The sequence below is a fragment of the Microtus oregoni genome, unplaced genomic scaffold (assembly GCF_018167655.1).
Source record: "Microtus oregoni isolate MIOR12 unplaced genomic scaffold, Mior012 000004F_ref0000308, whole genome shotgun sequence".
Taxonomy (NCBI): Eukaryota; Metazoa; Chordata; class Mammalia; order Rodentia; family Cricetidae; genus Microtus; species Microtus oregoni.
The window spans coordinates 9,567,623-9,579,155 of record NW_024543063.1 but is presented as its reverse complement, the minus strand read 5'-3'; positions in this window follow the sequence as shown (position 1 = coordinate 9,579,155).

Here is an 11,533-nt window from a genome sequence, read left to right as displayed (position 1 = left end):
GCAGTAAGAAACTGCAACCCAGTATAAGGAATCGGGTCCCAAAAGCCAGTAAAAAGAGGCTGGAGAGGTGACTCAGAGGCTAAGAGCACTGACTGTTCTTCCAGAGGTCCTGAGTTCAATTCCAGCAACCACATGGTGGCTCACAACCATCTGTAATGAGACCTGGTGCTCTCTTCTGGCCTGAAGGCAGAATGCCGCATACACAATAAATAATGTTTAAAATCTTTTTTAAATAAAAGTTTAAAAAACCCAGTAAGAGTCGAAGACAGTCCCTGCTACCACTGTTAGGAGCCCACAAGAGGACCAAGCTACACAACTGTAACATATATGCAGAGGGACTAGGTCAGTCCCATGTAGGCTCCCTGGTTGTCAGTTCAGTCTCTGAAATCTTAACCAGGGGCCGCTGTTCTCTAGGGATTAATGTTGTACTCCAGAAGAACGCTGCTCGTGGGTTGTAATGGAATAGTAAGTCCGGTATCCCCTCCTTTCCTGGCTCCCCACTCCCCCTGTGAGCCTCCTCCTAGCAGGCAGAGCTGAGGTCAGTGCTGGCTCTTGATCTTCCAAATCCTTGAACTAAGTAACCCTCTGTTATATTATGTTACCCACCCCCCCGGGTGTTTTCTTGCATCAACAGGAAAGACTCTCGTCATACTAAGCTTTTTAGGTGGATGAAAAGCTCAGCACCGTGTACTCCATATGCACAGGAGGTATCTCTACCTTAAACGAGGAGGAAATATAATCAAAATACATACATGTATGAAAGTGTCATGATGAAACCCAGTATAGTGTATAATTTACATATGTCAATAAAAACCAAACAAAAACAGCACTAGAAGGGAAAAATTAATGTATACAGCTCATCTGTAAGCCAGCACTCAGGAGGGTAAAGCAGGAGTGGGGTGGGTTATGGGTGTATGCTCCCCCCTCCTTGGGATAACGTACCTAGCAGCCTCAGAATGCCTTGACACCCCCACCTGTGTCGGGCTCTGTGTACCCCGCCTCTGGAACAATGGAGTAAGCATTGTGTCGCTGGTAACAGTCAAATCCAGACAGTTTCTGTTCAGGCATATTCCCAACCGTATCTAGGTATGAAGACTAGAGGGGCCGATCTGGCCTCGAGGGGTTTGGGTACACATGCTGTAAAAGAGAACTGTGTTCTCAAGCAACATTGTCCGGAGACTTCTTATTCACCATGTATGTCTCCACATAATTGGGTATGCACGTGAGTAAAGTCCGATGCATTGTGGGAAGGGACATAGACAGAAGGAGAAATGAATGTATGACCTAATACGTCAATCAAAAGAAAGAACCACCCAAACTAAACCCTCTCGCAACTGTGGTGGTTTGAATACAAATGGCCCCCAGAGACTCAGAGTGAGTGCACCATTAGGAGGTGTGGCCTTGCTGGGGTAGGTGTGGTCTTGTGAGAGGAAGTGTGTCACTGGGGGATGGCTTTGAGACTTCAGAAGCTTGAGCCAGACCCTTGTCTCTTGCTCTCTCTTCCTGCCGCAGGACGATCCAGATGTAGAACTTTTGGATCCTTCTCCAGCACCATGTCCTCCTGGGCATCACTATGCTTCCACCGCCAACCTTGATGATAATGGACTAAACTCTGAACTATTAATTAAGTGTTTTCCTTTATAAGAGTTGCCATGGTCATGGTGTCTCTATAGCAATAGAAACCTAACGAAGATAACAATCAACTCCTCTTTCTTTGGAACTCAGTAAGAAGCCCCAACAATAATGGGTGCCATTGAATACCTCATGGTGCAACCCAGGCTTGGCCTTGAACCAAGTGACCTTACTCCTTGGGTAAGCCCATGGGAGCTTTCAACTCTTGAGGAAAGAGGTCCAGACCCAAGCACAGCTAACAGCGCTGTATAGTCAGTCTGTTCACAGGAGGTTTCCTGGAGGTCAAAGTCTTAGACACAATTGAAATCCCAGTGAGTGGATAGGAGGTGGTGGCAGAGTACCAGGTATTCAAGGTCATCTTACCTTGCGGTCAGTTCAAGGTTAGTCTAGTATGCCTAAAACCCTGCCAAAAAACAAAAGGCACCTGGGCATAGTGGCACGTACCTTTAATACCAGCACTCAGGAGGCAGATCTTTTGAGTTGGAGGCCAGCCTGGTCCACATAACAAGTTCCAGGTCAGCAAAGACTACATAGTGAGATCCTTTCTCAAATAAAATGAAATATAAAATAAAGAGGTTAGATGGTAAATTCTATATTGTGTGTGTTTTTAACACACTTAAACACAGTTCAAAGATTAAAGGGAGAAAAGTGTTTTCCTTGTGTTCTCCTCCCCAGCTACACAGAGCTTATTCCACCCAGACCCCTCAATTCCCAAACCTCTGCTCACCCTCACCTGCCCTCATGGCCCACAGTGCCCACCATGGCCCCTGCCATCCCTCCGGCTGAACCTTCTGGAACCCTCTCATCTCTACCCCGGCTCTGTACCCGCTGATTCTGAACCACAGAAGCAGGACCTAGGAGAGTCCCGAGTGTCCCACCCGTCACTACCATAGAGCCAGGGTACAGTTCACCGTCAGAACACCTGCCTAGTGATCACTGTACTGGAAAGCAAAAGATACTTAATTCCTCCCATAGCTGCTACCTGGAGCGTGTGCTACCGAGCCGTGTTAGGATGATTCTCTTGTTTCTCAGACTTGTCAGGAAATAGTCCACAGCCCGGGGTGAGCAGGTACAGCAGTTGGTAGAGTGTTTATTGCCAAGCACTATGGCTCATAACTGTAATGTCAGCACCCAGGAGGCTGAGGCAGGTGGATTGCTGTGAATTCTAGACGAGCCTAGGGGCCTGGGAAAATATCTCAGTTGGGGCACATGATTGGCATACGGAGGCCCTGGGTTTGATCCTCAGTGGAAATTCTTTTCATTGACAAATGTTAGTTCTCAATAGTAGTTGGAGCATTTGACACACAACAGTGGGGTCAGAGTAGGCACGCTTTCTGTCTCCTAAGCATTCTTTGTGCTTGGAAAGGAAAATTCTTTACTAAAGGTCGAGATGACTAGTCAGTGCGCAAGCCTTAATCGATTAATTAGCTTTTATCAGACTGTGGATTAAAGGTTCAGGACACCACACTCATTCAGCCAGGAAGCTTTTGATGGCGCATCCTGCTTGGAGATGGAAGTTCTGCCCTTACTAAGGAGTCGCCTGCCATTTTAAAGAGTTTGTATGATTGCTGTTATGTGTGTATGAAGTGCGGGTGTGTGGCTGCTGCAGCGCCCATGTGGAGGTCAGAGGACAACTCTGTGCAGTTGGTTTTCCTCTTTCCACCTTCCCGTGGTTCTGGGGGTCAGTATTGCATGTCAGGCCCTTTCCCCATGGAGCCAATTCACTCTCTCTAGAGACACACAGTCATCTTCACAGATGAGAAAAAAAAGCCAGGCAGTGATGTCTCACGCCTTTAATCCCAGCACTTGGGAGGCAGAAGCAGGCAAATCTCTGAGTTTGAGGCCAGCCTAGTCTACAAGAGCTAGTTCCAGGACAGGCTCCAAAGCCTCAGGGAAACCCTGTCTCAAAAAACAAAAACAAACAAAAAAAAAGGTCAGAAAAAGCTGGTTGGAGAAAAGAAAAGAGAAGAAAAGAAAAAAACAGTTGTTGGTGGTACACATATTTCCAGCACTCAAGAGGCAAAAGCAGGTAGATCTCTGAGAGTTCCAGGACAGCCTGGTCTATGGAGCAAGTTACAAGAAAACCCTGTTCAGAAGAAGAAGAAGGAGAAGGGGAAGAAGGAGAAGGAGAAGAAGAAGAAGAAGAAGAAGAAGAAGAAGAAGAAGAAGAAGAAGAAGAGGAAGAAAGGGAAGAAGGGGAAGAAAGGGAAGAAGGGGAAGAAGGGGAAGGGAGAAAGAGAAAGAAAGAAGAAATTAGACAGAGGACTGGATAGAGGGCTCGGAGACTAACTGGCTGCTTTTCCAGAGGATTCAGGTTCCATTCCCAGCACCCACATGGAAGCTTATAGCCATCTGTAACTCCAGTTCTAGTAATCATGGGCAACAGACACACACAGACATACATGCGGGCAAAGCAGTCATACACATAAAATAATTAAAAAAAAAAGAAACAAGATAGGGAGAACCCTGTATATTTTGCCCAGTTTCCCTGACTCCATCCACAGATACAGTTCCCATTTTCCCAGTTTGACAGGAGTATTTGTGCATGGGGTTAAGACCCTATTCAACCTCATCATTTGACTACACAACTTCCACACTGCTCCAGTCCTCACCCAGCTCTCTCCCCTCCTCCTCCCTGCACCCCCTCTTCTGCCCCTTCACAGTGCTAATATTCAGACCCGCTTTCTTCAGAATCCCTTGCTTCTTTTTTTTTCAAGACAGGGTTTCTCTGTGTAACTGCCCTAGCTGTCCTGGAACTAGCTCTTGTAGACCAGGCTGGCCTCAAACTCACAGAGATCCACCTGCCTCTGCCTCCCGAGTGCTGGGATTAAAGGTGTGCACCAACCACCCAACCTGGAATCTACTGTGTGAGTTCCAGACCACACAGTGAGTCCCATCTCTAATAATAATAATAACACAGTAATGTAATTGGGTCTCAATTTCCCTGGAGGAATTTATCCAGGGACAAGATGGAGTCTTAGCAATCCACAGTCCTTTATGCCTCTAACAGACAGTCCCTCACCTCGGTAGAAAGGCCTCATCCAGCCTTACAAGGAACTCCGTGGGTGTTGTTGGGTAGTCACAGCCCTTGCAGTACAATCTGGAAAGGCACTAAAGCGACAGATAACTTGTGATCATATGTTTACTGGCACACTAGAGTCCAAAGGCTGTAGCAAATGTATCAAAGCCAGAGTCCCAGGGTCGACCAGGCTGACCTCATCTGACCACTCCCGCAATGGCCTGCAGCACTATTTACATTTGGAGGTGTCGGCAGGAGCTCCTCCATTTTGATTCTGACACCATCACGCCTGCACTTGGTGTCGCCTCTGTTTTGTCCCTGTTAGGTATTTCGACGGGTGTGGCTCGTGCTCTTCTGCAGCTGGGCTACCCTCTACCCAGCTTTCCTGGAACTTTTCTTCCTGTGCCTAGGCAGGCCTGGATGGCAGGCACACACTCCCTGTCACCTACAGCTATCAGACGATGCTTCATCCACCAAGTCTGTGGACACAATCCAGACATGGGGCCACCTAGGCCCCTGCCTCCACGCCATGCCTGGGTCACGTGACTGCTGATAGTCCTGCTTCTGGGGCCCAGGGATTGTGTGACAGGCAACAGTTCTGCGGTGGACTTGGAGATGTAGCTCTCTTCCTCCCATGCGTGGACAGTCCTCACCTAGGGGCCTGATAGGCAGGTCAGAGGCCTCGGTTCATCAGTGGGGTAGAGGGAGTGTGACGTCACCGTAGCCCCAGCTTATCCAGACTGGCGGTGACTCTTACCCCTTATGTGTCGTCTCAGGGCGGGCCTACTCATGCATTTCTGCAACCACCCCTCTGTCTTTCCCAGCCTGCCTGGCTGCGCGATGTCCTGGTCGTGGACGGCCATGGAGGGGTGCTCAGAGCAACGGTCGCTGGGCCATCTGCAGCTTTGTGCAATACCCCAGGAGCAATTTAGACATAATTGTCAAGAATGAGTAAATGCAGGGAATGTAAATGGGACAAACAATTTATAACGGACCCGAGTCAGAGGCTCACCACTCAAAGGCCAGTGTTCAGGGCACGGGAGCTGTAGGAACGAATCAGGCTTATTCAGGGCTGTCAGTCATGAGAAGAGAGGGGCAATTATCTCAACTTGAGGGCTCGGGAGCATGGGGGGGTGGGAGTGGGGCGACTGCATTTTGAAGTCTTCCTCATCAAGGGCATGAGCCTCATTTTAACTCCCTGGTTGGAACATTGAGGTAGACCTCAGTCCCTTGCCTCTGTCACCCAGGCTGGCATGGAACTTTCTATGTAGCCCAGGCTGGCCTCAAACTTGCAACACTCCTCCTGCCTCAGCTGCCCAAGTTCTGGGGTTACAGGCATGCACCACCACTCCCAGACAGTTACAGTGTTCCTCATCTAGGTAGGCCTTCTCATCAGCAAGGCAGCAGGAAGGAATGGAAGGGCCCCAGGAGGAGGCAGCAAAGGGGCACTGCTGTACTTTTGGAGTTTCAAAAACCTTTTCAAGGCCACAGTGGTGACAGGTGGTTAAGAGAAAGTCCTGCACTCACAGAGGACCCGGCTCCCACATCAGACAGCTCACAGCTAACTGCAATTCCAGCTCCAAGGAATCTACTTGGGTACTTGCACTCACAACATACACCACACATACACACACATGTACACACACACTCACACACGTACATCACACAGACACACTCGTGTACACACACACACTCACACAAGTACATCACACAGACACACTCGTGTACACACACACACTCACACACGTACACCACACAGACACACGCGTGTACACACACACTCACACACGTACACCACACAGACACACGCGTGTACACACACACTCACACAAGTACATCACACAGACACACTCGTGTACACACACACACTCACACAAGTACATCACACAGACACACTCGTGTACACACACACTCACACACGTACACCACACATACACACGCGTGTACACACACTCACACACATACACTCACACACGTACATCACACACACACATGTACACACTCATACACACATACACAAGTGCATACACACAAGTACATCACACAGACACACACATGTACACACTCATACACACATGTACATCACACACACACATGCATCACACACACTTAAAAATAAAATAAAACTTTTTTTTTTTGGTTTTTTTCGAGACAAGACTTCTCTGTAGCTTTGGTGCCTGTCCTGGAACTAACTTTTATAGACCAGGCTGGCCTCGAACTCAAAGAAATCCACATGCTTCTGCCTCCCAAATCCTGGCATTAAATGCGTGCACCACCAACACCCAGCCAAAATAAAACTTTTTTTAAAAATGTACAAAACCAGGCCTGGTGGAGATGCCTATAATCCCGGTATTCAGGAAACTGAGGCAGGAGGATCATGAGTTGTAGGGCAGCTTGGATAAAGAGTAAAACCCTGTCTCAAAACAAACAAACAAAAAACTTTTTCATAACTTGAAATCTTAAAGTCATGTTTTATTAAATTAAGTCATATTCATTAGATATCTAGGCTATTTCTGGTTTTAGATTTATTTGTTTGAAGACAGGGTCTCAGCTATGTAGCTCTGACTGTCCTGGAACTCGCTCTGTGGACCAAGTTGAACTCAAACTCACAGAGATCCACCTGCTTCTGCTTCCTGAGTTGGGATTAAAGGCGAGTGCCACCACCGCCCTGGTGGCAGTTTCTAAATAAGTTAAATTCCTAGCCAGACATCTGGGCATCTATAGGGAATCTGGGACAGGTGAGTTCTTAAATTTGAGATCTTGTCTCAAAAGTAGACAAATAATAAAAACAAAATTCTAAAGTTCAATTACTAAGGTTAAATTCAGGGTTTATATACTTTTTTATCAGATTTCTTTGTTTTGTGTGTGTGCACGCATGCATGCCTTTGGGTCACAGTGCGTGTGTGAAGGCCAGAGGACATCCCATAACTTGATTCTTTCCACCTCTTGGTTCTCAGGGACTCAAAAGTGTCTTTACCGCTGAGCCCTCTCCCCAGCCCCTTCAGTTTTACATGATATGATTTGATTTGTTAGAAAACTCATCCTGTTCCCATTTGAAATCTGTGTTGTAGACAAGCATGGTGGTACATGTCTATAATTGCAGCATTTGGGAGACAGAGGCAGGAGAATTGCTGTCTTTGAGACCAGCCTGGTCTATATGGTGAGTTTCAGGCCAAAGTGAAACCTCAGACCCCACCTCCCAAAGAAAGGAAAGGAATGAAAAGAGAAGGTAAGAGAGTTGAAGAAATGGTTCAGCAGGTAAGAGCACTCGCTGTTCTTCCAGAGGTGCTGAGTTCAATTCCCAGCAACCACATGGTGGCTCACAAACACCTGTGATAGATCTGGTGCCCTCTTCTGGCCGGCAAAGACAAATGCAGGCAAAACACTGTATACATAACAAAACATCTTTAAAAAAAAAAAAGAAAGAGGCCGGGCCGTGGTGGCGCACGCCTTTAATCCCAGCACTCGGGAGGCAGAGGCAGGAGGATCTTTGTGAGTTCGAGACCAGCCTGGTCTACAAGAGCTAGTTCCAGGACAGGCTCCAAAACCACAGAGAAACCCTGTCTCGAAAAACCAAAAAAAAAAAAAAAAAAAAAAAAAAAAAAAAAAAAAAAAAAGAAAGAAAAAGAAAAGAGGAAGTGAATTTCGTTTTTTAAAGATTTATCTTATTATTACTTGTAAGCTGCGTGTCTCTGTGTGGTTATATACACAGGTGCCTGAGGAGCCCAGAGGGGTCCCATCCCCTGGGGCTGGAGTTACAATTGTGAGCCACCCAAGTGTGGATGCTGAGAACTTGGGTCCTCTGTAGAAGCAGTGCTCTCTATTAACTGCTGAGTCATCGCTCCATCCCCAATGGGAGGGGAATTTCTAATAATTATAACACAGAATTAGTCTCCTAAGTGACTATTACACAAAACCCAAAACAAGAAGAGAACGGCTCTGTGTGAGAGGAAAGGGAGACATGGCTTTTTAGAGGGATCCACGGAGCCTAAAGATGGAACCCAGAAACAAGAAATGACATCACTTTTGGAGATAGGTTCTCACGTAGCTCAGGCTGGCCTTAGACTCTCTATGTGGCAAAGGATAGCCTTGAACTTCTGATCCTTGTGCATCCATACCCCAAGTGCTGGGGTTGCAAGGATACACCTCCAGGCCCCTGAGCATGCCTGGTAGGCGCTCTCCTGGTTTATCTACAGTCCTAGCCTCAAAGTTGTATTTTTAATTCTAAATCATTAATACAGACTAGTGGCTTCTTATGACTTAAAAGCAGTAGGAATAGCATTAATCGTGTATTATGAATCGACTGGGTTGAGATCTTTCACTGGGATATCAGCTCAAAAGCAGAAAGAAGCTAACTAAGCAAGCAAAGAGACTACAGACCCAGCCACAGGAGCAGAGGCGAGGCAGTGCGGGCTATGGGGGGAGGGAGCACGGGGGCTGCAGTGTCTGGCTATCCACTGGCATGGTTTCACAATCACCCCAGCCGTGAGATCCGTGTTCAATGGGCAGTTGATCTGACCCTGAAGCTGCTGAGTTACTCTTACGGCCACCATTACCCTCTTGTACAAATGTCTTGGCTTCATGCTTTAGTCTGGGCTATGAGGGGCTGGAGCTGAGAAAACACAGGGCAGATGAAGAAACACACATGATCCAAAGACATTGTTCACCCTGTGTTCCAGTCTTTGGCATAAGACTTTGATTTTTTGTTTATCAATTTATTTCTTTTGAAAGATCAAGACAGGGTCTCACTCTGTAGCTCAGTTGGTCTCAAACCCCTTATCCTCTATCCTCAGTCTCCTGGGCACTAGGATTGATGGGCCTGGGCCACCACACCCATGCTTGGTCTGTCTGCTCTGCTCAGAACAGGAAATTGTGAAATTATCTTCTAAACAACCATCCTAGAAATCTAAGAGGATTTACATTTCAGTATTTTGTGTGTAATGCTTTCCTTCCTCTCTCTCTTTCTTCCTCTCTTTCTCTCTCTCTCTCTCTCTCTCTCTCTCTTTCTTTCTTTCTTTGTATACAGTGTTCTGTCTGCATGTAGATCTGCACACTAGAAGAGGGCACCTGATAACATTACAGATGGTTGTGAGCCACCATGTGGTTGCTGGGAATTGAAAACTCTGGACCTCTGCAAGAACAAGCCAGTGCTCTTAACCTCTGAGCCATCTCTCTAGCCCCCGCCCCTTGTTCCAATTCTTAACTTTTAAATTACATCTATTTGTGTGTGCGCGTCTGTTCTCTTTCTATCTTTATGTAGTTCTAGGGATTGAACCCAGGTTGTCAGGCTTGGCAGCCAACGCCTTTACCCATTGAGCCATCTCATCAGCCTCCTCGTCTACAATGAATTTGGGATTTTCAGAGGGTCCTTAAGCCCAAAAGACACATATTAGACTTGCACTTATATAAATGAATTTTTGTATGAATGGAGCTTTGAATGCATTATTAATATATGATCCAAAATTGGATGAGTCATAAATTATAAGTCTGTATCCTGGTTTATATTAACAGTCATAATTCCAATGTTAATCTTTTTTTGAGACAGGATCTCACAATGACATGTTCCAGCTAACACAGAACTTGCTATACAGGTTGTTCTTGAACTCTTGGTGATCTTCCTGCATCTGTCTCACAGGGCAGGGGTTACAAACATTAAATTTCGGAGGCTGCAAAATATTGAATGTCTTTCATAGTGAAATATCAGATCTTTCTTTCTTCTTCTTCTTCTTCTTTTTTTTTTTTTTTTTTTTTTTTAGTTTTTGAGACAGGGTTTCTCTGTAGCTTTGGGGCCTGTCCTGGAACTAGCTCTTGTAGACCAGGCTGGCCTCAAACTCACAGAGATCCACCTGCCTCTACCTCCCAAGTGCTGGGATTAAAGGCGTGCGCCACCACTGCCTGGCTCAGATATTTCTTTATTGTTGTTTTTGTTGGATTCAATTACTTTATTCCATGTCTTCATGCATGCAATTAAAACCTTAAATGGTGTTTTCTAAGGGGTTGCTGGGAAGGATGAGGTCACTGAGAAATGTGAATTTTTAATAACTTCAGACTGGAGAAGAATTTTCTAGAACTCTGTGACAGAAATTGGTGAGTTTATGAAACCACTAACCCAAAGCATGCAGAAAAAGAATTGATCAGTGTGAGATTGAATTCATTAACAAAACAGTGGTGCACGCCTGTAATCCCAGTACCGAGGGGTGGAGGCGGCACGATAAGACAATATGAGGTTCGTAGTAAGATCCAATCTTAAAAACAGCAACAAGGACAAAATGGAAAATGAAGGAGATGCCAGGTGTGGTGGCCTGCAGCTGTCATCCTGGTGCTAAGGAAGCAGGTAGGAGGATTGCCTCACATTAGAAGCCAGCCTGGGCTACATCGTGAGTTCCAGGCCAGATTTCCGACTAATACAGTAAACCATGTCTCAAAAGAAAGAAAGGAAGGATGGAAAAGAAAACAACACAGCTTCAAGTATTCCATTACAGTCACAGAAACCAAGCAGATAGAAGCTCTTATCATGTAAGAAATATCTCAAAAAAATAGAAGCTTAGAGCTATGGCTGGATATGGTTTATGTATCTCAGGTGTCTCTCCAGGTTTCTTACGTTAAAAGCACTGTAGTCTCCAGTGTGGCAATGGTGAAAGCCAGGAACCTTTAAGAGCTAGGATCTATACACAAGGCCCTGGCATCAATCCCCAACACTGGAAGGAGCAGAGAGGTCAGGAGTGGGGAGAATAGAGGAGAGGAGCAGAGGGGTGTCGGAAGGTTCTAGAGGGAGTCATTAAGTCACAGAAGACGCTGTATCTGGGAAACATTAAGGTAGTTCTTATGGGACTTGAGTTACACCTATAAAGGGGGTTGTTCTGTCTGTCTGTCTGTCTGTCT